The sequence below is a fragment of the Apis mellifera genome, linkage group LG3 (genome assembly GCF_003254395.2).
Source record: "Apis mellifera strain DH4 linkage group LG3, Amel_HAv3.1, whole genome shotgun sequence".
Lineage (NCBI taxonomy): Eukaryota > Metazoa > Arthropoda > Insecta > Hymenoptera > Apidae > Apis > Apis mellifera.
Genome location: NC_037640.1, coordinates 10761198 through 10783927, shown reverse-complemented (window position 1 = coordinate 10783927; position 22730 = coordinate 10761198). Strand labels below are relative to the sequence as shown.

At 33.6% G+C, this 22730-nt stretch overlaps 1 protein-coding gene across 13 annotated transcripts in view; it reads left to right on the top strand.

Annotated features, from left to right (window-relative positions):
* The window catches only part of LOC409856 (guanine nucleotide-releasing factor 2), a 90045-nt gene that overhangs the window by 35116 nt on the left and 32199 nt on the right, over nt 1–22730 (top strand). Inside the window, exon 1 of one of the 13 annotated variants that reach the window (XM_016911351.2) lies at nt 13554–14561. The exons of the other annotated variants lie outside the window; for them this stretch is intronic. The gene's annotated coding sequence lies outside the window, so the exon portion shown is untranslated. Of the gene's footprint in view, nt 1–13553; nt 14562–22730 lie in introns of those variants that run through there. 13 annotated transcript variants of the gene reach the window in all.

The following is a 22730-nucleotide window of genomic DNA, read 5'->3' as shown; positions in this document are numbered from 1 at the left end:
CAACTAACGAAATTAAACGATGCGGTTGAAGAAAAGCGGCCCGAATTGACAAATCGAAAAGGTGTTGTATTCCATCGTGACGATGCAAGGCCACACGCATCTTTGGTCACTCGGCAAAAATTATTGAAGCTTGGTTGGGATGTTTTGCCACATCCACCATATAGTCCTGACTTTGCACCATCCGATTACTTTTTGTTTCGATCTTTACAAAACTCCTTGAATGATAAAAATTTCAATAACGATGATGATATCAAATCGTACCTGATTCAGTTTTTTGCTAATAAAAACCACAAGTTTTACGAACGTGGGATTATGATGCTGGCTGAAAGATGGCAAAAGGTCATTGATCAAAATGGGCAACACATTACGGAATAAAGTTATATATTTAGTTCCATGAAAAAATTGTCTTTGATTTTCTAAAAAAATAATTACTTAGTTGCCAACCCAATATATATATACATACATATAATCGCGTTCCACAGCCGGTAATGGATTCGATGAAATACACGCATCGTGGCATAAATGGATCGGCCGAATCGAGATAAGTTCCGAAAATTGTGTGCGACTCGTCCCACGCGATCTCCTTTTTATCGAGAACGTATCGAAGGCTAATGGCTGGCATCGAGGTGCACGCGATTCGTCTTCCTGCGATCCTCTTTTCGATTACACGGGGAAAACGAGTTTATTCCATTGTCATCGGTGGGGATTACAACCGCGAGGGGAGTTCGAGGAGGGTTGTTGCTGTTGGCCGAGGGTTATTGTTTGAGGGAGGGGGGGGATTGGATGTTTGGAGACCGTTCGTTGAATCGTAGAATCGGTAGAATTGGCCGTAGGGATATTGCCCCTCCCCGATATTCGTCTATATATCGTTTATGAAGTTGACTGTTAATGGATCGACGTGGTATTAATGGACGTTAATGAGAGATATCGATCGGGATCGAGTTAGGATTGTTATTTATTCATCGTCCTTGGGAGAAATTGATCGATTTGGAATTTATTCGAATTGTAAACGTATGTTTTTCCACCAATGTGTTTGCGTTACGTGTAACCTGTGAAACGTAATATCGAAGTGAAATTAATCGGGGATGATAGGAAAAATGGATTTGAAGAATGGATAGGAAGATTGGATCAATTTCGAGCCATTTATTTATCTGATTTTAGAAAATTCAAAGAGGTAGAATAGAGTTTTAAGATATTTAATGGTGGATAGATAATGTGGATAAATGATAGCGAAAGAGATGGATATTGTAATTTTTACAATATCGTTCAACATCTCTCAGGTAGATGTGAAACCACGAGATATTGGATTTTTACGGTGCATGCGACGGTGCGTTGAGATAACAATGATTGTAACTGACAAGAGAATTCTGTTACAAGTTAACAAAAAGTTAAAAGTTTTATTTCGATGGACGTGAATGTACAGTTTATGAGGATTTTCTATTTCTGCAGCAATACGATCGCGTCGTAAATTTTCTTCTCAAGAAAAGTGAAAGGTGCAAAAGAGTTTTCAATATCCAGCTTTCTATTTATATACATGATGTTTGGTATGAAAAATTATTAATTCGATCCTACGATCAAGTAACAGGGAATATTTACCTTGAAAAAGATTACCATTCTTCGATCTCTCTTTTTTTTAATACATTGTCATCGCGTTGAATTAGCATTGCGAAGATTTTAATTGGTAATCGTTAAAAATTATTAATCTAATTTAAAGAAGTTCAACATGAAATTACATGAGTTTTTATTCAACGCTAATTAATTTATCTTAATTCTAACTTTATTTCAAATCAATTAATTTAATTGTTAAACCGATTTAATATTTAGATTAATTTTTTTTTTAATCTAACACTATCTAACCCAATTGTTTCGAAGCAACGTTTATGTGAATAATTTTTTAATGAACAATGATAAACTAAAAATAAATAAATAATTACTCAAACAATTTCCAAACCACAACTTTTTAATATACTCTTCCTTCCAAATCGATAAATCTTTAAACAAAAAATATTCGCACTCTATGCTCGACTTCTATCACAAAAATCCAATTTATCAAAAAAGATCGAGGAATAATCCAAATAACCCAAATCACACGATGCCCTATCTTTATAAATCTGTGAAATGAAACAGATTCCATTCTCTTCACTTATCAAAAATCACTTGTCAAAAATCAATCAGATATATCCTCGAACTCGATCCTTCCTCGCACATCGACAAAAAAATTCACACTTTTCCCTCAATTTTTATCAAAAATTCACAAAAATTCAATTTATCAAAAAAGATCGGGGAATAATGCAAATAACTCAAACCACACGATGCCCTATCTTTACAAATCATCAAATTTCTGAAACGAAACAGATTCCATTCTCTCCACTTGTCAAAAATCAATCAGATATATCCTCGAACTCGATCCTTCCTCGCAAATCAATAAAAAAAATTCACAAAAATTCAACTTATTAAAAGAAGGATAACAGCTTTTCGCAAATAATTACCCAAACTACATGCTGCCCTTTCTTTATAAATCATCAAATCTCTGAAACGAAACAAATTCCATTCTCTCCACTTGTCAAAAATCAATCAGATATATCCTCGAACTCGACCCTTCCTCGCAAATCGACAAAAAAATTCACACTCTTCCTTCAATTTCTATCAAAAATTCACAAAAATTCAAAACTTATCAAAACTATTCAAAAGGATAACAGCTTTTCGCAAATTATCCAAACTATTTTCGCTGCTCTTTCTTTACAAATTATCAAATCTCTGAAACAGAAGAGATTCCATTCTCTCCACTTGTCAAAAATCAATCAGATATATTCTTAAATCCTTGTAAATCAACAAAAAAAATTAAACTCTTCCCTCAATTTCTATCAAAAATTCACAAAAATTCAAAGAAGTCGAAGGATAATAGCTTTTCACAAATAATTATCCAAACTATTCTCGCTGCCCTTACTTTACAAATCATCAAATCTGTGAAACGAAACAGATTCCATTCTCCCCACTTGTCAAAAATCAATCAGACTATCGGGCCGAAAGCGAGGAAAAATCCCAAAAAAGAGAGAAAGGGAGAAAAAGAAAGAAAAAAAAAAGAGGGGTCACCACGCGAGAAAGTGACGAGTGGAAAAAAACTCGAGCGAGCGAGAACGTCTTTTGATGTCTGTTTCACCCTCCAATTTGCAAAGTGAAACTATCTCCGAGCACTTTTCCGGGCCAATCGCGCGGCAGATGCGTTGGCCGCGAGCTTTGAACCGCGAGCTTTCAACGCTTTTTCCGCAGGGTAAACGGTCTCCCACGGCTGTTACTTGTTTGTACACGCAACCTCGCACGCCCCCTCCCCTCCCCTTCCCTTCCCTCCTCCCTTTGTCGAAAAAACCATGGCGAAACGTTTCTCTCGCGACCGAAGAGAAGGGTGGATGCGCTTCGACGTTCCAAAGTGTCGTGAATCGAAAAAGCTGACGACAGAGAGAGAGGGGAGGCGAGGAAGGGGGGAAGCAGGCCTTTTTTCGAAGCCTTTCAAAGAAGAAAAAGTCGTGCCGTAGATGGAGACGTAGTGGGAGGAAGAAACGTTTCCGCTCGGATCTGAGAGGATAAACGCGAGCAGATAATGCTAATTTCTTCTTTTCCTGATGAAGGTGGAGCTTTTTGGAGAAAGAGAGAGAGATAAAGAAAGCGTTTGAAGCGTGTTGTAATTTGCGTTGCGATTAGTTCTACGATCTCGATTCGATAGAATCGATGATCAATCAAGAAATAATCAAAGAGACATCAAATTGTTGAGCTGACTGTCGAAATGCTTGGATTTAATATTCAAAAGAAACGATTCCAAAAATGGAAAAATTCCACAATTGGAAAAATCTTTGGCGAGCAAGAAGTATTTTGGATTATTATTTCGAAGGAAATAACGCTTTTTGTTAGCAAAAAGCGTTTGGATTAAATTTAAAGAAAAGTCGAACTTTTAGATATGCATAAAGAAACGGGATCGAGGAAGAAGAAGTTTAAACTGTTATTTGCAAAAAGTCATCGAAACGTTAGAGAGGATGATCAAGTTTAATGAATCCGACTTATCCAACCGTTTTAAATTATTTAAATTATTAAAATCGCAAGAAGAATAATTTGAACTCTGGCCTGTTATTTCGAGGGAAGAAAAAAAGAAGGAAAGGTCGGCAAATGGAGGCAACTGGAACGGAAATAGAGTTCGCGGGATACGATGGACTCGACTTCCATCCATTGGAATGACCTAATCGAGACGGTCGGAAGGCAATTCGACATTATTTTAGATGGGAAACCGTCGAACTCGAGGAAATCGATTTTATTTTCGAACGAACGATTCGCAGTAACGCGAAGGATGAAACTGCTTTATTACCCCTTTCCCGTTATCCCCGTGCTTTATTATCGATTTATTTTACAAGAAGAACGATCGATGCGAATTGTACGCACGAATCACGCGTTCGGAGGAAAAGTTTCCGAATATTTATAATTCGTTTTGTTTAACGATTATTTATATGAAGAATGCTGTTTTACGTTTATTCAACGTTGTTATTTTACGTTTCATAGAAATTATTTATACCTATCGTATAAAATGGTATATTGCGTTCATTGTTCTGCACCATTTTTTTTTTTTACGTTACGTTTTTATTTTTCTCCCCGTTTAAACTTAATAACGGATGAGCTCGTATTTAATCATTCCATTCTATTTTTTACATATTATTTTACGTGATACAGTTTAATAACCCGTGCTCGTATATAAAAATATAGAAAGGAATATGCATAAAATAGGAAATATTTATTAAAGCGGGATATTTACGAAAGAAAGTTTGAAAAAAAAAAGAATATAATGACACGGGATAAAGTTAGAAAAAAAATTGAAAATCCTATTAATTCTTTAACTGAGGATGTGAGTTATAAAACCACATATATTAAAATTATAGATAGAGAAGAATGGAATTATAGATATCTGAGGAATTACGAATACTTTTCTAAATATTTTGATGAACAACTTACGACAATTATTGTCTCGATAAATATTTTGAATGCTGTGAACAGCCATATATTCTAAGATTATTATGATTTTAAAAGTAGTCGCAGTTAAAGGATTAAGAATTGAAAGAATCATCTATACACGTGTCAAGTGATAAATAATAAAATCGAACTCTGAACTTTTAAAGAGCGTTTCCAAAGAGCGCACCACTTGTTTGTTTCAAAAAAAAAAAAAATAAAAGGGGAGATATCTCTTTAAGCGTGTAAAACAAATTACCAAGTGGATGAAGGTGAAACGATCGAGTTTCGAGTAAAACTTGAAAAGAGTAACGGAGGGAAGAAAGGAAGCACAGATTTGCGATTCTTGGACGGAAACAAAGGACGATCCTTGTTTACGCGCCGTTTTACTGATTCAAAAGCGTTAATTAACACGACGTTTAATTAGCACACGTCTCGAGACAATATTCGAAACAATCTATATCAAAGGTTATCAAAGGTATATTGGTAATGTATATTGGTTAGATTAGATTGCATCGAAAATGATATCCCTTTTGTCTCCATTATATCTTATTCCCAAAGAAACAATGAACACTGAAGAATTGATAAGTTTTAATTGAATCTTAATATCTTAATCCTCATACGAATATTTCACAATAATTTTCCTTTGATGAACTACAAAAGTATCACAAATAATGAATTGGATCCAATATCTTAATCCTCACACGAATATTTCACAATAATTTTCTTTTGATAAACTACAAATATCCATAAATAATGAATTGAATCCAATATCTTAATCCTCACACGAATATTTTTCTTTGATGAAATTTTTCGTTTAAACGGTACTAATATTATCTGTATTCCAATTGCTAGAAAATATTCGTGTCACAAAAAATGAATTGAATCCAATATCTCAATCCTCACACAAATATTTCCCAATAATTTTCCTTTGATGAACTACAAATGTACCACAAAAAATGAATTGGATCCAATATCTTAATCCTCACACGAATATTTTTCTTTGAAATGTGAAATTTTTCATTTAAATGGTACTATATTATAATGGTACTATATTCCAATTGCTAAAAAATATTCATGTCACAGAAATGAATTGAATCCAATATTTTGATCTTCAAATATTTTATAATAATTTTCTTTTGATGAAATTTTTATTTTAAATATTGCTAATATTACCTATACTGCAATTGCTAAAAAATATTCATACTACAAAAAAATGAATTAAATCCAGTAATCCTCATATTTCACAGTAATTTTCCTTTAGAAATTTTTCTTTTTAAATAATGTTAATATTACCTATATTTCAATTGCTAGAAAATATTCGTGCCACAAAAATGAATTGAATCCAGTATTTTGATCTTCAAATGAATATTTTATAATAATTTTCCTTTGGTGAAATTTTTCTTTTCAATATTGCTAATATTAGTTATATTCCAATTGTTAGAAAATATTCGTGCCACAAAAATGAATTGAATCCAGTATCTTAAAATCTTCAAATGAATATTTCACAATAATTTTCCTTTAATGAAATTTTTCTTTTTAAATAATGTTAATATTACCTATACTCCAATTGCTAGAAAATATTCGTATCACAAAAATGAATTGAATCCAATATCTTAATCCTCACACGAATATTTCCCTTTGATGAAATTTTTCATTTAAACGATACTAATATTACCTATATTCCAATTGCTAGAAAATATTCGTGCCACAAAAAATGAATTGAATCCAGTAATCCTCATATTTCACAGTAATTTTCCTTTGATGAAATTTGTCATTTAAACAGCCTTAATATTATCTATACTCCAATTGCTAGAAAATATTCGTGCCACAAAAAAAAATTATTCCTCTAATCTCAAACAGAATCGATCTTTCCATACTCTTTAATCAACCTCGAAACTAATTAATTAGTTCAACACCGGGCAAAAGAATGTATCGTGTGATAAATAGCCATGGAATAGATAGAAGACGAGCGAGCGAGAGAGAGAAAGAGAGAGAGGAAACATAAATTCTGTCCAGGGGAAAATGTGGCCGTGTATCGAGCATTTCTAATGGAAAATACGGCGACGAGACGCAACGCGCTCCTCCCTCACGAGGGAGGACACTGTCGGAGAAAAATGTTGTCGTAAAACCGGGGCGTAATGAACACAAGGCGAGAACCACACGTGTGGTGGAGGTCGGTGAAAAAAGGGGCGGTGGATAGTACACGGTGTGTTACGCGGTGTTACTTCTTTCCAAGCCACGAGCTCGCCGCGTATATCGCCCTACGATATTATCCGTTCCCGATAGAAACCGTCCCTCCGAGGGTAGGCAGGATCTACGTATCTTTTGTACTTTCTCTCGCCGGGCTCGTCCAGTGGAGAAAGTCGTTCGCGAGTTCGATAACCGAGTGCGCGATTCGAAGGATTTTCGAGGAGGAGATTCATCATTGGAATATGGTTTATGATGGAGAAATGTATTATTTCGTTAACCGAAATGTAGAACGTATATTAGTGAAATATCAAAAGTTGAAGAAAATTTTCGATGTGAAGATTGAAATATATTATATAGATGTCGAAAATTTTCGATTCTGCAAAGATTAAAATGTTCACGAGTGTATTATGAATGGAAAAGATAGAGAAGTTGGACGAAAATTGTCGATTCTGTGAAGATTAAAATGTTCACGAATATAAATGAGAAAGATGGAGAAGTTGATGTCGAAAATTTTCGATTCTGCGAAGATTAAAATGTTCACGAATATAGATGAAAAAGATGGAGAAGTTGACCGATGTCAAAAATTTTCGATTCTATAAAGATTAAAATATATTATATAGATGGAAAGATGTCGAAAATTTTCGATTCTGTAAAGATTAAAATGTTCACGAGTGTATTATGGAGAATAAAAAATGGAGAAGTTGGACGATATCGAAAATTATCGATTCTGTGAAAATTAAAATATTCACGAATATAGATGAGAAAGATGGAGAAGTTGGACCATGTTGAAAATTGTCTCTGAAGATTGAAATATATTATATAGATGAAAAGATGTCGAAAATTGTCTGTAAAGATTCTGTAAAGATTAAAATGTTCACGAGTGTATTATGGAGAATAAAAGATGGAAAAGTTGGACGATGTCGAAAATTATCGATTTTGCGAAGATTAAAAAATGTTGACGAACGAAAATGGAAAAGATGAAAAAGTTGAACGATGAAGAATTCGAGAATTGAAAATTTTCGATTCTGCGAAGATTAAAATGTTCACGAATAAAGATGAGAAAGATGAAGAAGTTGAACAATATTGAAAATTGTCTATTCTGAATATTAAAATATATTATATAGATGGAAAGATATCGAAAATTTTTAATTCTATAAAGATTAAAATGTTCACGAGTGTATTATGGAGAATAAAAGATGGAGAAGTTGGACGATGTTGAAAATTGTCGATTCTATGAAGATTAAAATGTTCACAAATATAGATGAGAAAGATGGAGAAGTTGGTCGATGAAAATTTTCGATTCTGCGAAGATTAAAAAATGTTGACGAACGAAGATGGAAAAGATGGAAAAGTTGGACGAAAATTTTCTATTCTGCGAAGATTAAAAAATGTTGACGAACGAAGATGGAAAAGATGAAAAAGTTGGACGAAAATTTTCTATTCTGCGAAGATTAAAATGTTCACGAGTATAGATGAGAAAAATGGAGAAGTTGTCGAAAATTTTAGACACTGTAGAACACCGAGGATTAAACGCGTCATTCTACGAATGAAGACGGGACGGATCGAGAAGTTGGATATCGAAATTTTTCCATTCTACGAAGATTAAAATGTTGAAACGAACGAAGAAGTTGGACGATGTCGGAAATTTCGGCCACGCGAGGATTAAACGCGTTCCATTCGTTCGAATCGAATCGTGGCAGAGATTTCCATTTCTGAAGGAAAGATTTCCATTTCTTTCGAGAAAGGAAGGAGAAACGGGGTTGCTGAATTCTCGTGAAGAGAGTTGATTAAATTCGCAACTTCTGGTCGTTTCTCTCGCGAGGCATTCGCAGGGCGAATAATGGCGGGCATCGAAGTCTCCGATGATCGATCTCCGACGGAAGTTGCAACGTTCATCCGTCGAATGGAATGATAAAACGCTTAAGAAATTGGCGGGACCCGGGTATATCGGATTCGACTTATTGTTAAAAGCAGCGAGGACGCATTGTTCCAAGTTTTTCGATTAAAACTTCCCCCGGTGTCATTCTCTCGTCCTTTTGTCCCGTAAAATGCTCCGTGGACGGTCATTTATGTTCTTGCCGACTTCCAAGATTAATTGGTTGACGATCGTTCTCGAGGAGGACAGACCTTGAAAAGGACAATTCTCCCGTTTCTCGTGTGTATGAAGGTAAAAAAAGTGTCCAATTTGAATATTACCTTTCCTTTCACCAAGAAAAGAATTTATATCGGCTATTAAAAGAAGAGAAATCGAGATTTATCAGGAGTCGAGTTAAAAATGGACACGTTTTTACGAATAATTTTAGTATAAAATCAGATTATTGTACCATCGATAATTAATATCACTCGCCTATGTAATTTCATTTATTGGAAATTGTCTGAACCTGGGCCTCTCGATCATTTGAAAAGCTAAAAATAGATACATAAGATAAAATATAAAAAATAATAATAATAATAAAATATAGATAATAAAAATAATAATAATAATAAATAGATACAATACATTATTATCATATAATGTAAAGTTCTACCTTCTAAAAAAAAGAAATCTTATCAACATCCCTCGATCATCCCCTCCAAAACGAGTCTCCAACCAAAAATGAAAAAAACTCCCCAAAAATTCCCCAAAAATAGGTTCCTCCCGCATGCAATTAACCTTTAATCGCATCCTTTAACGTTCGAATCCCGCGTATCGAAGAATGAAAACGATCCCGCGATTTCGCCTGGCCATTACGTTTTTATTTACCGTTGGTCAGGTGCTCCTCCATGCGCGCACTTACTGTATCATCGAGGCGGTGCACTCACACAGGGTGCCGGTGTTTTACCGTTAATTGCGAGGACGGAGAAACCGCTTCGGGGTCGCGGTCGTAAAATACGTTTTATCACCCCCTGAAGTCATGGCGGCGCTGCCTCCGCGGGACGCCATTAATACGCAAATTGCGACCACGAAATTTCTCGGGACGACGTCGACTAATATCTGTGCAAGTCGATACCAAAGTCGTTCGGTGTTTCTATTATTCACCCGTTCTTTCGAAAGAATTTCGGATATTCAGATTCGATTACGTTGGAGAGAGTTTGAAAATTTGAATTTATTATAGAATTTGAGATGAGATTGTAAAATTATTAAAATTAAAATTTGGTTAAAAAATTTGCTTTTCGTGGCCAAAAAATTTTCGAACGATTGGAATTGAAATAATAACGATATTTAGATTCATAGGATTTGAATTTAGAAAAAGAATCCTCTTCTTTTTTTCTATCTTCTATATTATCCTCTACTTTTAAAAATTTACAAAACCTATTTTCCTCGCGTTACATCCAGAGTTTAAAATATTACGTTTCACGAAGTCGGATAGATATTAGGTATTTAAGAACATAGCGAGGATAATTGCAGGAATAATTCAGCAGCGGAGGTATATATTATTTTTCGCTGGTAACAGTTTGGATACACGAGAGTAATATACGAACCCCTTTTTGACCCTGGGTCAACTCTCTTATGATATCTCAATTTCACCCTTCTCGTTACAAACCGTATATATATACATCCATATTTGATGGAAAATGAAACTAATCTCAGTTGATTTATTGAACGAAGATGTTTCCAATTCAATTACAATTTTGACATCGTCTTCTCGATACACTTTTACACTTCTTCGAAAAATCAAACTTTGAAAAAACACGTCTGAAAGAGTAGTTATTATTCTCTCTCTCTCTCTGCTAAATTCGCCAACTTTTCCGCTCTATCGATCGAGTCGGAAAAAAACTCGACAAAACTTGTTACAATTTCAGTTGGAACTCGTTTCAAGCTCACCGATGGAAAAATTTCGGCAAAAAAAAATCGCGAGATTGCCGAACTGTTTTGGCAATCGTGTAACAAATATTTCTTCCCTGGAAAGACGACGATTATGATATTCGGGCTCGATAATTTTATATTTCCTCCGATGCACGGAACGGTGTTTGGTTAACAGTTTGTTCCAGCCTGTTAATTAAAAGGTATTTTAACTGACGGCTGGCTTTTGTGCAAAGCGCATGCTCGTTCTATAAATCTGTCAATTAAACGAATGAATTTCGACCATGTTTCGACGATGACGCTTCGAAACTTCGAAAATACCAAGTTATTTTTAATTAAGAGAAGAAATCCCTCGCTTCGATCACGATTATAAAACTCTCTTTCTATCCCTCAAAAGTTGCAAACCATTAAAACTTTACGAGTCAATTTACGTGTGTTTGTACTATTGAGCGTTATTTTAAATATAGCGTATCGAATGTTTACTCATCGAATGGGTTATTAATCGAGAAGTTTAGATTAGTTGTTTCAAATTCGTTATACGAATTTTATTTTTGAAATTATTATATTTCGTACATATATTTTTTTTTTAATCATTTGTAAATTATTTTTTACAAACAATTTATTATATTGATAAAAATTATTGAAAATATTTTTATAGAAAGCCACCAAAATTACACGTAAAATTAAATAAACGAACGTGTGTGCAGTTTTATCGATCTTGGAAAAAAAAAATATGTAAAAAAAAAAAATTGGGCAAATGACATTATACGAAACGAATGTCTGATGGTGCATATAAGGTATTGAACAAATTTCAGCCAATCGGATGATTCGACTGCGAGTCGAAATGCATGCGGATCGTGTTTTTTTACGGCTGTCTCCAGTTGTTCCACGAGTTTCATCTAGAATTTTATTATTACCGTCGAAGAGCTACGAACTGGTCGAAGAAGTGGCACAAAGATCGTAAGAATGGGAGAGAGAGAGAGAGGGAAAGAAAAAAAGAATAAAATAAAAATACAAGATGGATTTCAAGTTTTAAGTAATCGTTTTAAATGAAACTACCTTGTATTTTATTTGAAAAAAGGGATCTCTTTTACGCTCTCTCTCTCAAATTCTTTTGTTCCTTTGCGGAGAGTAAATCGAAAATTAAATTGGAAATTTTTTTTATCCTCTCGATTCGAGAGAAGGATTTTTAAAAATATTTCACAGTTTTATTGCACGTGTATAATAGTTCTTCTCAAATATTTGCAATTTAAATTTAATTTTCTGTAATATTCCATATAATTTTCTTTTAATATTCCTTCCGTTAAATTCGATTCTTGTATACGTAAGCAAAAGTTGAAAAATTGAAATTTAAATTATAGAAGAAATATCAGATTTTAAAAAAATATATAACTATACGCATATATATGTGCAAATGGTAATAAAGTGATTGAGAATTTGTCTATCGATATGCCTGTTCGTCTGAAAAAAAAAAAAAAGAAAGAAAAAGAGCACGAAAGTAAAGCTGCGAAGTCACGTTCAGGAATCAAATATCAGGAAAAAGGAGGAGGACTCGCCTCCACGAGAAGTCTGTTTTCGATTTCTATCGCGAGAAGGGGAAGTTTACGAAACTGCTCCTCCGACATTCCGAATGCAACTAAACGAACGCCCCTGCAGATTCTTTATCGTTAGCATTTTAATTGCGTTGAAAAATATTCTTCGTTCTCCTTTTCCGCCGTGTTAATTGCCTGATTTTCTTTCCCTGTCAAGATGAGATAAGAATTTCTAAAATTTCATCGCTCGATATTTCAAAGAAAATTCGTATAGTAATTTTTACAAGTTGGAAAATAAAATAAATTTACTCGATTTTGTAAAAATATTTGAATATTTAAATGTCGCTTTATTTTATTTTATTTTATCGCATTCCAAATATAATTTCATTATACAAATACGTAATTCTATTATTTCATTCGACGGAATGATTTTGATTTTGATTTTAATTTTGATTTCGTAATATATGTTCATAATTACGTTCATAATATATAAAAAGATCATTTTATAATTGATATATGATTTATTTATTAATATTTTTTCTCGTATTAAACATTTCTCGCTATTATAGAATTAAACTTAGCAATACGAACGTATGAAATATGAAAACGTATAAAATTAAAATTAATTAATTTCGCTCACGATATTTAACCAGGAGAAGCAATTAAAATATTTTGTATTTCAATTAAAATTAAATTTGATACATGTTTGATAAATATAAAAAGAAACTATTTTTTTTCAAACGCTATTAAAACATCGTAATTCTTTAATAATAATATTATATTCATTACCAAATTACACTGAATACTCGTTGAAATGTATTATTATTATTCTCACAGAGTATAATAATATCATCATGTTACTCACGTAATCTCGTTTGAATTATTGCTCGTTTAATTCGAAATATAATACCTCTAATTCCATTGCAATTATCATTGGTTAATCATAACCAAAACTGTAATGCGAACAAAAGTACCTATTCATGACGAATCGTTATCGTAAAATATATATATAAAAAAAAAAAGAATTAAATCGAATGAATTTAACACGGAATAATAATCGCGTCCGAAAATAGCAAAGTATTATGTTAAACGGCTTAGGAACACGGCCGATGCATCTTTCTATCATCGTGGGAGTGTGAGCGTGAAAGACGCGAGAAAGCTTGTGCTTACTTACGATACACGATCGAGCCCACTTAGTGGAACGAAGATGAAAAGGAAAAAAAACGAAAGAGAGATCGAATATCTCTCGACTCGCAATGCACGAGTGGAAGAGAAACGAAAAAATAACGGGAGGAAAGATCGAAGATCTTCCAAGGTATACACGCGACGTATAGGAGGACTAAGGAGAAAATTATACGGAATGGAAAGAGAGAGAGGAGCGGAGAACGAAACGATAGAGATAAAGCGAGGAGAAGGAGAAAGAGAGAGAGGGTCAAGCGGGGCATGCACGCCGGTGCAACAAAGACGGAGACAAGAGATCGTACTCGATGCTCGTCGGGTGAAGTTAGTTAGCAGTCGATGCGCACACGCCACGCGCTCCGGACGTACGTCGTTTCGTACCTCTCTCCGGTGTCCTGTCGTGTTGTCCGTTCGTTTCTCTCTCGGTTTGTCAACGTGTCCGGTTCGAGGTAGGGAAATCCGTGACGCTTCCGCTCGAAAGTGAGTCTCTTTCGCAACGATCGACGAACGATAGAAACTCGGTCGACCACACCATCTCCATAGTGTCTTCCTCGAAGGGACCGCGTGTGACCGGTTTCGAGTTTCGTGAAAACCGATCTTACCTACTAGTGCTTCTATATTCAAATTCACGATGTTCGTGATATCTTTGTCACGCTGATCGTGACTCTGAAATGACTCCGCGTGTATGACGAGTGTTCTCGAGAGTTTCGGTTAATTACCGACGTCACCTTAACGGAAAGCTTCGATGGCTCCTTATCGGCTAGAACGTTCATTTCTTATTGGTGTTTGAACGAAACGTAAACACAACTGGAGAGACTCGTCGAGATTGTTGTTCTCTAAGAAACGTACGGGACTCGGGAGCGAACATTCCTGAAATTCTGAATCAGGTAAAACAAAATATTTAGCGTAGTTTCTTTAACCTATTAACCATTCGATATCGCGACGAACGATTAGATTTTTTATGTATATTTTTCCGGTCAATACGCATTATCGTTTCTTTTCTTCTTCTTTTAAAGAACTGTCCCTTTTGTCTAGATTTTACAATTTCATAAAATTTTAAATACACGATAAGCTATATTTTTTTTACATCCTTCGGTAAATAGGAAATAATTGAATGTAAACGTAGCGTTTGATTCCTAATTAGGATCAAGAATAATCGTGTCACGAATCGTATCGAATTGGAATCAGGCAATAATATTCATAGAACTGTCCGGTAGTCGATTGGAAATACCGTTACGGTAAACGATCGGTAAAAATGCTCCCTGTTAACGATATATACGGATTGAGGCGAGGTGAAATATGCATCAGGGCCGATCGTGGCGCCTTCACGCTTAATTTCTTCTCCCGATATTTTTCGGACGGTATTTGAATTTTAAAGTCGCGCTCGACGTAACGGGTGGATCAATCATGGCCGCACGGTGGCAATGACAGGATGGCGTTTATTAATAACTTCGTGACAGAAGTGACGCGCCCGTTCGAACACAAACCTTCGTGCCTTCGTGTTTTTGTCGCGTAACAATAAATCACTGTGTCCCGTTGTCGGTGAGCCGAGCGACGAACCTAATGAAACTTTTCCGTTTTCATATATTATATAGGTGCATTGTCGTCGTGGTTGTTGTACATACTGAACCGGCGCCTGTGACTCACTTCACGGGCGTGTACTGTGCTTTTTTGCGGTTGAAACGACGAGACATGAGATCGTAGGAAGGAATATTGTTACATCCGCATTCTGCCTCCGAGGCAGAAGTCTGGATATAATATTTACATGTACAAAAAAAGGATCAAATGAATAGGTGAAAAAAGGATCGGACGTTTTAAATTGAAATCTTTTTAACGATTTAATTTACGAATTGTATATTGGACGTATATTAGAGAGGAAAATTTTTTGACGTTTTATTGAAAGTTTTAAAAAATAAAACGATAGTTATTAATTTAACGATTGATTTTTGATAATATATTTAAATGAGAAATTTTCTAAAACATTCGATCCTTTTTAATCTCAATATAGACGATATTAAAAGATTTCAAATGATTCAATAAATTCGTTTGAACTTCAGCTTCGATTCCGTAACTCAATATCGTGAAAGTTCTATTCCCTAAATGAAAATACTTTCTTATCAAGCGCTTTAGGCTGTGAAAGTCCCAAGTCTATATCTGATACTTATCGTCTATGATCTTACGGAAACCTTTTTTTTTTTTTCTAAGTATGCTCTATTAAATCTGTTGTAAAGCATCGAATGCATCTTGTAGGATTCTCAAATAGGAAATTGTATCATAAATATTGATCTGAAAATTATTATTTATCATTTTACTTGCTATATAAGAACGAATTAAAAAAATAAAGATATAATTAATCTTTAATTTCACGATAATTATCTAGGTTACTGCCATCGCTTTTTCTAAGTTAATCCTAAATTACGAAAGTAAAAAATGTAATCTCTTGAAATTGGCATTGGATATTAAGAAAATTACAAAAAAGTGGGTCAAGAAAATCCGAGAATTGGAATTTCTCGTCATGAATTCCAGTCCACAAGAGTCGGGCGAAGAGTTAAAAATAATTCGAAGAAAATCTTGAAGAAACGGATGAGATACGATGAGATGTTAAATTTCGAATCAATGGTATTTCTGTTCTGTTTAGGGCCACTGCCCGTGATCGAATGGTCTGGAACATATCGATATTCGTTAAGCCTCGAAATTTATCGCAGACGTCGTTATTATACAATAAAACATACCGTAGAAGGAATTCAAAGATGAGATCATAGCAAGTGCACGAAAGTAGGCGGTCGGACGATTCAATAAACAGCAGGACGAAGGTCAGGCTTAAGTCATCAACTGTGTTAACACTTTTATTTTCGACTCGCGCATTCTGGCTAATACGAAAGGATTTCAAATTCCGATCTCTCTTAAAAATATTCAATCGAGATAATATCTGGGCTAAATATTCTTTCCTTTTTTTTTTTTTTTTTAGTTAATCCATTGATCGGTAGAATTTGGACCAATTTTTTTTCATCCACAATTTTTTTACTTCTTTTATAGACTTTATCAGATTTTTCTGACGATACGTTATAAATGTTTGAATTCACGCGAATCAATCTACAAAGATTCATTATCAGTATTCCAAATAAATGCTATTCTTACAAATTTTATCGCTGTTCAATAAATGATCGTTATTTCTCATATTCCATTTCAATTCAAATTCTAAATCTTCTTCTTTCCAAAAGAAATGAAAAATCTTTCCTACTTACATGCAACCACCTCAGGAAAGTTAAATATAAAATATTCCTCGATATTTATGTCGCAGAACGAATCGCCCAGAAGAAAGATTCTTCGAATATCTTTCTTGCAAAAAAGAAAGAAAAGAGAAGGAGAGAAAAGAGAAAAAAACAAAAACGCGTTACAAAGTAACCGAACTCTCTCTCTCTCTCTATTCCATCATAAATTCCATCTAAAATTCCGTCTAAAATCAACGTCCTATATCAAATTTACCTTAAAATTCAGCGTATATATAAAACTTTCCTCCGTTATAACCGTGGAACCACCGCGCCAACAGTTTCCAAGGAGATTTTCCCGGAATTTTAAAACGAGGACGAGGAGGAACGTTTCTCTCGTGAAATTTTTCACGAGGCTTCGTCGATTTTCTCCTCGTACGGGCCATTTGTTAAGACGTTAAGGAAGAAAGGGAGGAAGAAATCGGAGAATCCAGCTCGAAACGCGATACCGCGATCCTTTTTTTTTTTTTCTTCTTTATTCGTGGATGAAAAATCGGGTCCGATCCTCCAACCGACCGTGAGCTTCCACCGTCGCGAGTCCTCGAGGCGAACCTAATGTCAGGGACTTTGCCTCGTAACGAAAGCGGTTAATTAATTAACAGGAGGCCGTGGTCGAGAGACCGCGTGCACGGATAAAGTGGATTTTCTTGTTTCGTTTTGTTTTCCAGGGAATTTTGCCCGCCTCTTGTTCTTTTTATCGTTGCCTCGCGTGACTCTTGAACTGGTTCGATCGGTTTGGTGAATCTTGCCTTGCCTGCCTGTTCCTGTTCGTTTCTCGTTGCCGGAAAAGGGCTTGGATTTAGGTTAGGGACTTCGAAGTGGAATTTTTTATTATACCGGATTCGAAGTGGAATTTGATTTTTTGGAAATACAATTTTTCTCGCTTCTTTTCTTTTCTTTTCTTTTCTTTGAGGAAGAATCGATATCCGGATGATTATGATCGATGATAAGAAATTAGATTCGAAGTGAGTAGAATTTTATGCACGTTTCCTATTATTTTTTAACGCGATTCGAAAAAAATTTCATTCTTTGGAAATACAATTTTTCTCGCTTCTTTTTTTTTTTTGACGAAGATATTCGAGAATGATTATGATCGATGATAAATGAAATTAGATTCGAGGTGGATAGAATTTTATGCACGTTTCTTGTTATTTTTTAACGCGATTCGAAAGAAATTTTTCATTTCCAAATTCTTTGGAAATAGAATTTTTCTCGCTTCTTTTTTTTTTTTTTTGAAAAAGAATCGATATCCGAATGATTATGATCGATAACAAATGAAATTAGATTCGAATTTTATGGATGGAATTTTATGCACATTTCGCGATTCGAAAGAAATTTTATTCTTTGGAAAAACAATTTTTCTCGCTTCTTTTCTTTTCTTTTTTTTTCTTTGAGAAGAATCGATATCCGGATGATTATGATCGATGACAAAAAATTCGAGGTGAATGGAATTTTATGTACGTTTCTTGTTATTTTTTAACGCGATTCGAAAGAAATTTTATTCTTTGGAAATACAATTTTTCTCGCTTCTTTTTTTTTTTGACGAAGATATCCGGATGATTATGATCGATGACAAATGAAATTAGATTCGAAGTGGATGGAATTTTATGCACATTTCTTGTTATTTTTTTAACGCGATTTGAAAGAAATTTTTCATTTACAAATTCTTTGGGAATACAATTTTTCTCGCTTCTTTTTTTTTTTGACGAAGATATCCGGATGATTATGATCGATGACAAGAAATTCGACGTGAATGGAATTTTATGCACGTTTCCTGTTATTTTTTAACGCGATTCGAAAGAAATTTTATTCTTTGAAAAAACAATTTTTCTCGCTTCTTTTTTTTTGACGAAAATATCCGAATGATTATGATCGATGACAAATGAAATTAGATTCGAATTTTATGGATGAAATTTTATGCACGTTTTCTGTTATTTTTTAACGCGATTCGAAAGAAATTTTATTTTTTGGGAATACAATTTTTCTCGCTTCTTTTCTTTTTTTTTTTTTTTGAGGAAGAATCGATATTCGGATGATTATGATCGATGACAAATGAAATTAGATTCGATGAATGGAATTTTATGCACGTTTCCTGTTATTTTTTAACGCGATTCGAAAAAAATTTCATTCTTCTTTCCTTCCGATTAGAGAAATACAAATAAAAAAAGAAAGAAATATTAAAGGAAATATTTATATCTTTACAAGGAGATGCACGACTAGTGTTTCCTCGTGTTCACGTCGGTTTTTCGGTTTACACGAAAGGTTTGAAAAAGGAAGGAGACTGGGAGTAATAAATTGCTCGAGCATTTATCCACGTGGTAACGATTGACATAATAGTGTAACACGTGTGTCGAGCATGTGCTATGTCCAGAGAGGGAAATGTTGATAACGTGCACAGGGAAATTAGATGCAGAACAGCCTCTGGATAAGTGCGTTGAAAAACGATCTTCTTTCAACGAGGAGGCACACGCGAGCCCTCCAAAAACCACTCTCGCTTTTTCGAACTTGAATCTCCGCATTGCGGACTTGTAAATCGTGTTTCTCTTTTCTCCTCTACGTTTTTCTTTTTTTGGATTTTATTCCGGTTTTGGTTCTCATTCGCGACAGCTTTGAATAGATAATAAAATAATAAGTTTTCTCTCTTTCTTTAATTTTTTTTTTTATGATAGAAATTATTAAAATTACGATTATGAATATGTTCGAATTTTAAAGTATAATTTTCACGGGATATCAGAAAATTATAGGAATATTTGAGTTCTTTTTGAATTCATGAGTGTCAGATTTCAAGTTTTGGAAGAATTTCTTTGGTAATTTAAGAGAGTGCTTTTTAATTCATTGCTTTTTTTCGTACGATCCTTATTTCAAATTATACGTACGTGTTTCTTTGGGAAACTTTGTTGAAAGCATTAATCTCCCTTGTCCAGGCCTTCGTATTACATTTCCTTTTCATTACACTTTTTTTTCTCCTCTTAATTTATATCAGCTCGGTGTCTTATTACTTCCTTTGACAAAAAAAAACATTCCTTTTTCTCCCCTCCTTTTTTTCTCTCTCTTTATTTCACGAACAATATTTCTACATATACGTAATAAAATTGCATTTTAAAAATATTGGATAATTAAACGAATTAAAATTATTCTGCCATTTTGAATACGAAAATTATACGATATTGTTTTAATGTTACACTACAGATCCATCCATCCACCATTTTATCGTTCTAAGCAAATTCTATTCTAACAATTGCAGCCGCGTATCTCGCGTGACTCATGAGAGAAGCAATAAACACATCATGCGTGCTAAGAATGTATAATATATAAATAGTGAATCGAGCTTGAGATATAATCTATTCATCGTCTATCCATCGCGTGAGTGACAAACAGGTTTGAAGTCTCTCTTCCCGATTCTCTTCGATATTCCCGTCTGAAAATATATAAAAAATGAAATATTTATAGATGTTCGAAGATGTAGTCACAAACGCGTATAACTTTCGAATCGCATCTACCTATTATTTCCAAATACTATGCACTTATTTTACTGAATTGATGAAAAGATATTGAAATTCCTTCGATCCGAAAAAAAAAAAAAAATAAAAAATATTTACGGTCAGAGAAATGCAATAAACGTAACTTTTAAAATTCCTCCAAATAATTTATGGACCATTCATTCGTCTGCGGTTTATTAAAACTTGAACCACTCCACCTAATTTATCCCGACAATTTCCATCTCGTGTTTTATTATTTTTACTTGCTACGCTCAAAAAGAAGAAAAAATTAAAATTTCTCCAAAATATTCATCTGTTATTTTATCAAGATTTCAGTTATTACTCCTAATCCTCATCCAATATCAACTTCCAATTTCCACCTGTTTCATTATTTTATCAATTTCACATTGGGTAAAAAAAACAAAAAAAAGGAAAATTTCAAATTCCTTCACATAACTCGTCATAAATCGTCAATTTTAAATATTCAAAAACGTGTCTGCGGTTTATTAAGACCCTCAACCATTCCTTTTATCCTTTAAAAAAAAATGAAAACTTCAAATTTGCATAATTTTATTATTTTACTTACTACGCTTAAAAAAAAATTAAAATTTCTCTAAATGATTTACAAACCAATTTTTAATATCCAAAATATCCGTCTGTTATTTTATCAAGATTTCAGTCACTCTTAATCCAATATCAATTTCCATCTATTGTTTCACTATTTTACATTGGGTGAAAAAAAAAAGGAAAACTTCAAATTCCTTCACATAACTCGTCATGGATCGTCAATTTCAAATATTCAAAAACGTAAGTCTGCCGTTTATTAAAGAACCTCCAATCATTTCTAATTTATCCTATATATCTTTAAAAAAATTAAAATTTTTTTAAATGATTCACGAACCGATTTCCAATATCTAAAATACTTCCATCTACTTTTTCACTATTTTACCAATTTCACATTGGGTAAAAAAAAAAAAAAAAAAGAAAAACTTCAAATTCCTTCGCGTAATTTTATTATTTTACTTACTACGCTTAAAAAAAAATTAAAATTTCTCTAAATGATTCACGAACCAATTTCAAAAATATTCATCTGTTATTTTATCAAGATTTCAGTCACTCCTAATCCAATATCAACTTCCACCTACTTTTTCACTATTTTACCAATTTCACATTGGGTAAAAAAAGAAAAAAAAAGAAAAACTTCAAATTCCTTCGCGTAATTTTATTATTTTACTTATTACACCCAAAAAAAAAAAAATTAAAATTTCTCTAAATAATTCACGAATCAATTTCCAATATCCAAAATATCCATTTATTATTTTATCAAGATTTCAGTCACTCCTAATCCTCTTCCAATATCAACTTCTATCTACTTTTTCACTATTTTACATTGGGTAAAAAAAAAAAGAAAACTTCAAATTCCTTCACATAACTCGTCATGGATCGTCAATTTCAAATATTCAAAAACGTAAGTCTGCCGTTTATTAAAGAACCTTCAACTTCTAATTTATCCTATATATCTTTTAAAAAATTAAAATTTTTTTAAATAATTCATGAACCAATTTCCAATATCCAAAATATTCGTCTGTTATTTTATCAAAATTTCAGTCATTCCTAATCCAATATCAACTTCCATCTATTGTTTCACTATTTTACATTGGGTAAAAAAAAAAAGAAAACTTCAAATTCCTTCATATAATTCGTCATAAATCGTCAATTTTAAATATTCAAAAACGTGTCTGCGGTTTATTAAGACCCTCAACCATTCCTTTTATCCGATACCTTTAAAAAAAAAGGAAAACTTCAAATTTGCATAATTTTATTATTTTACTTATTATGCTTAAAAAAAAAAATTAAAATTTTTCTAAATGATTCACGAATCAATTTCCAATATCCAAAATATCCGTCTGTTATTTTATCAAGATTTCAGTCACTCCTAATCCTCTTCCAATATCAACTTCCATCTACTTTTTCACTATTTTACTTCACATTGGATAAAAAAAAAAGGAAAACTTCAAATTCCTTCACATAACTCGTCATAAATCGTCAATTTTAAATATTCAAAAACACGTCTGCGGTTTATTAAGACCCCTACCCATCCTAATTTATCCGATATACCTTTTAAAAAAAGAAAAAGAAAAAAAGTCGAGGGAGGAGGCCAATAAACGAGCATCCCCGAAGAATCCATCCGGTTCCATCCTCCGTTTCCTGTCTCTCTCTTATTCTTCCCTCCGATTCCGCGAGCAACGGCGCGTTACACGGAAGAAAGGATCGACAGCGGCGAGGGGGGCGGGGGTTGGGAACGGAT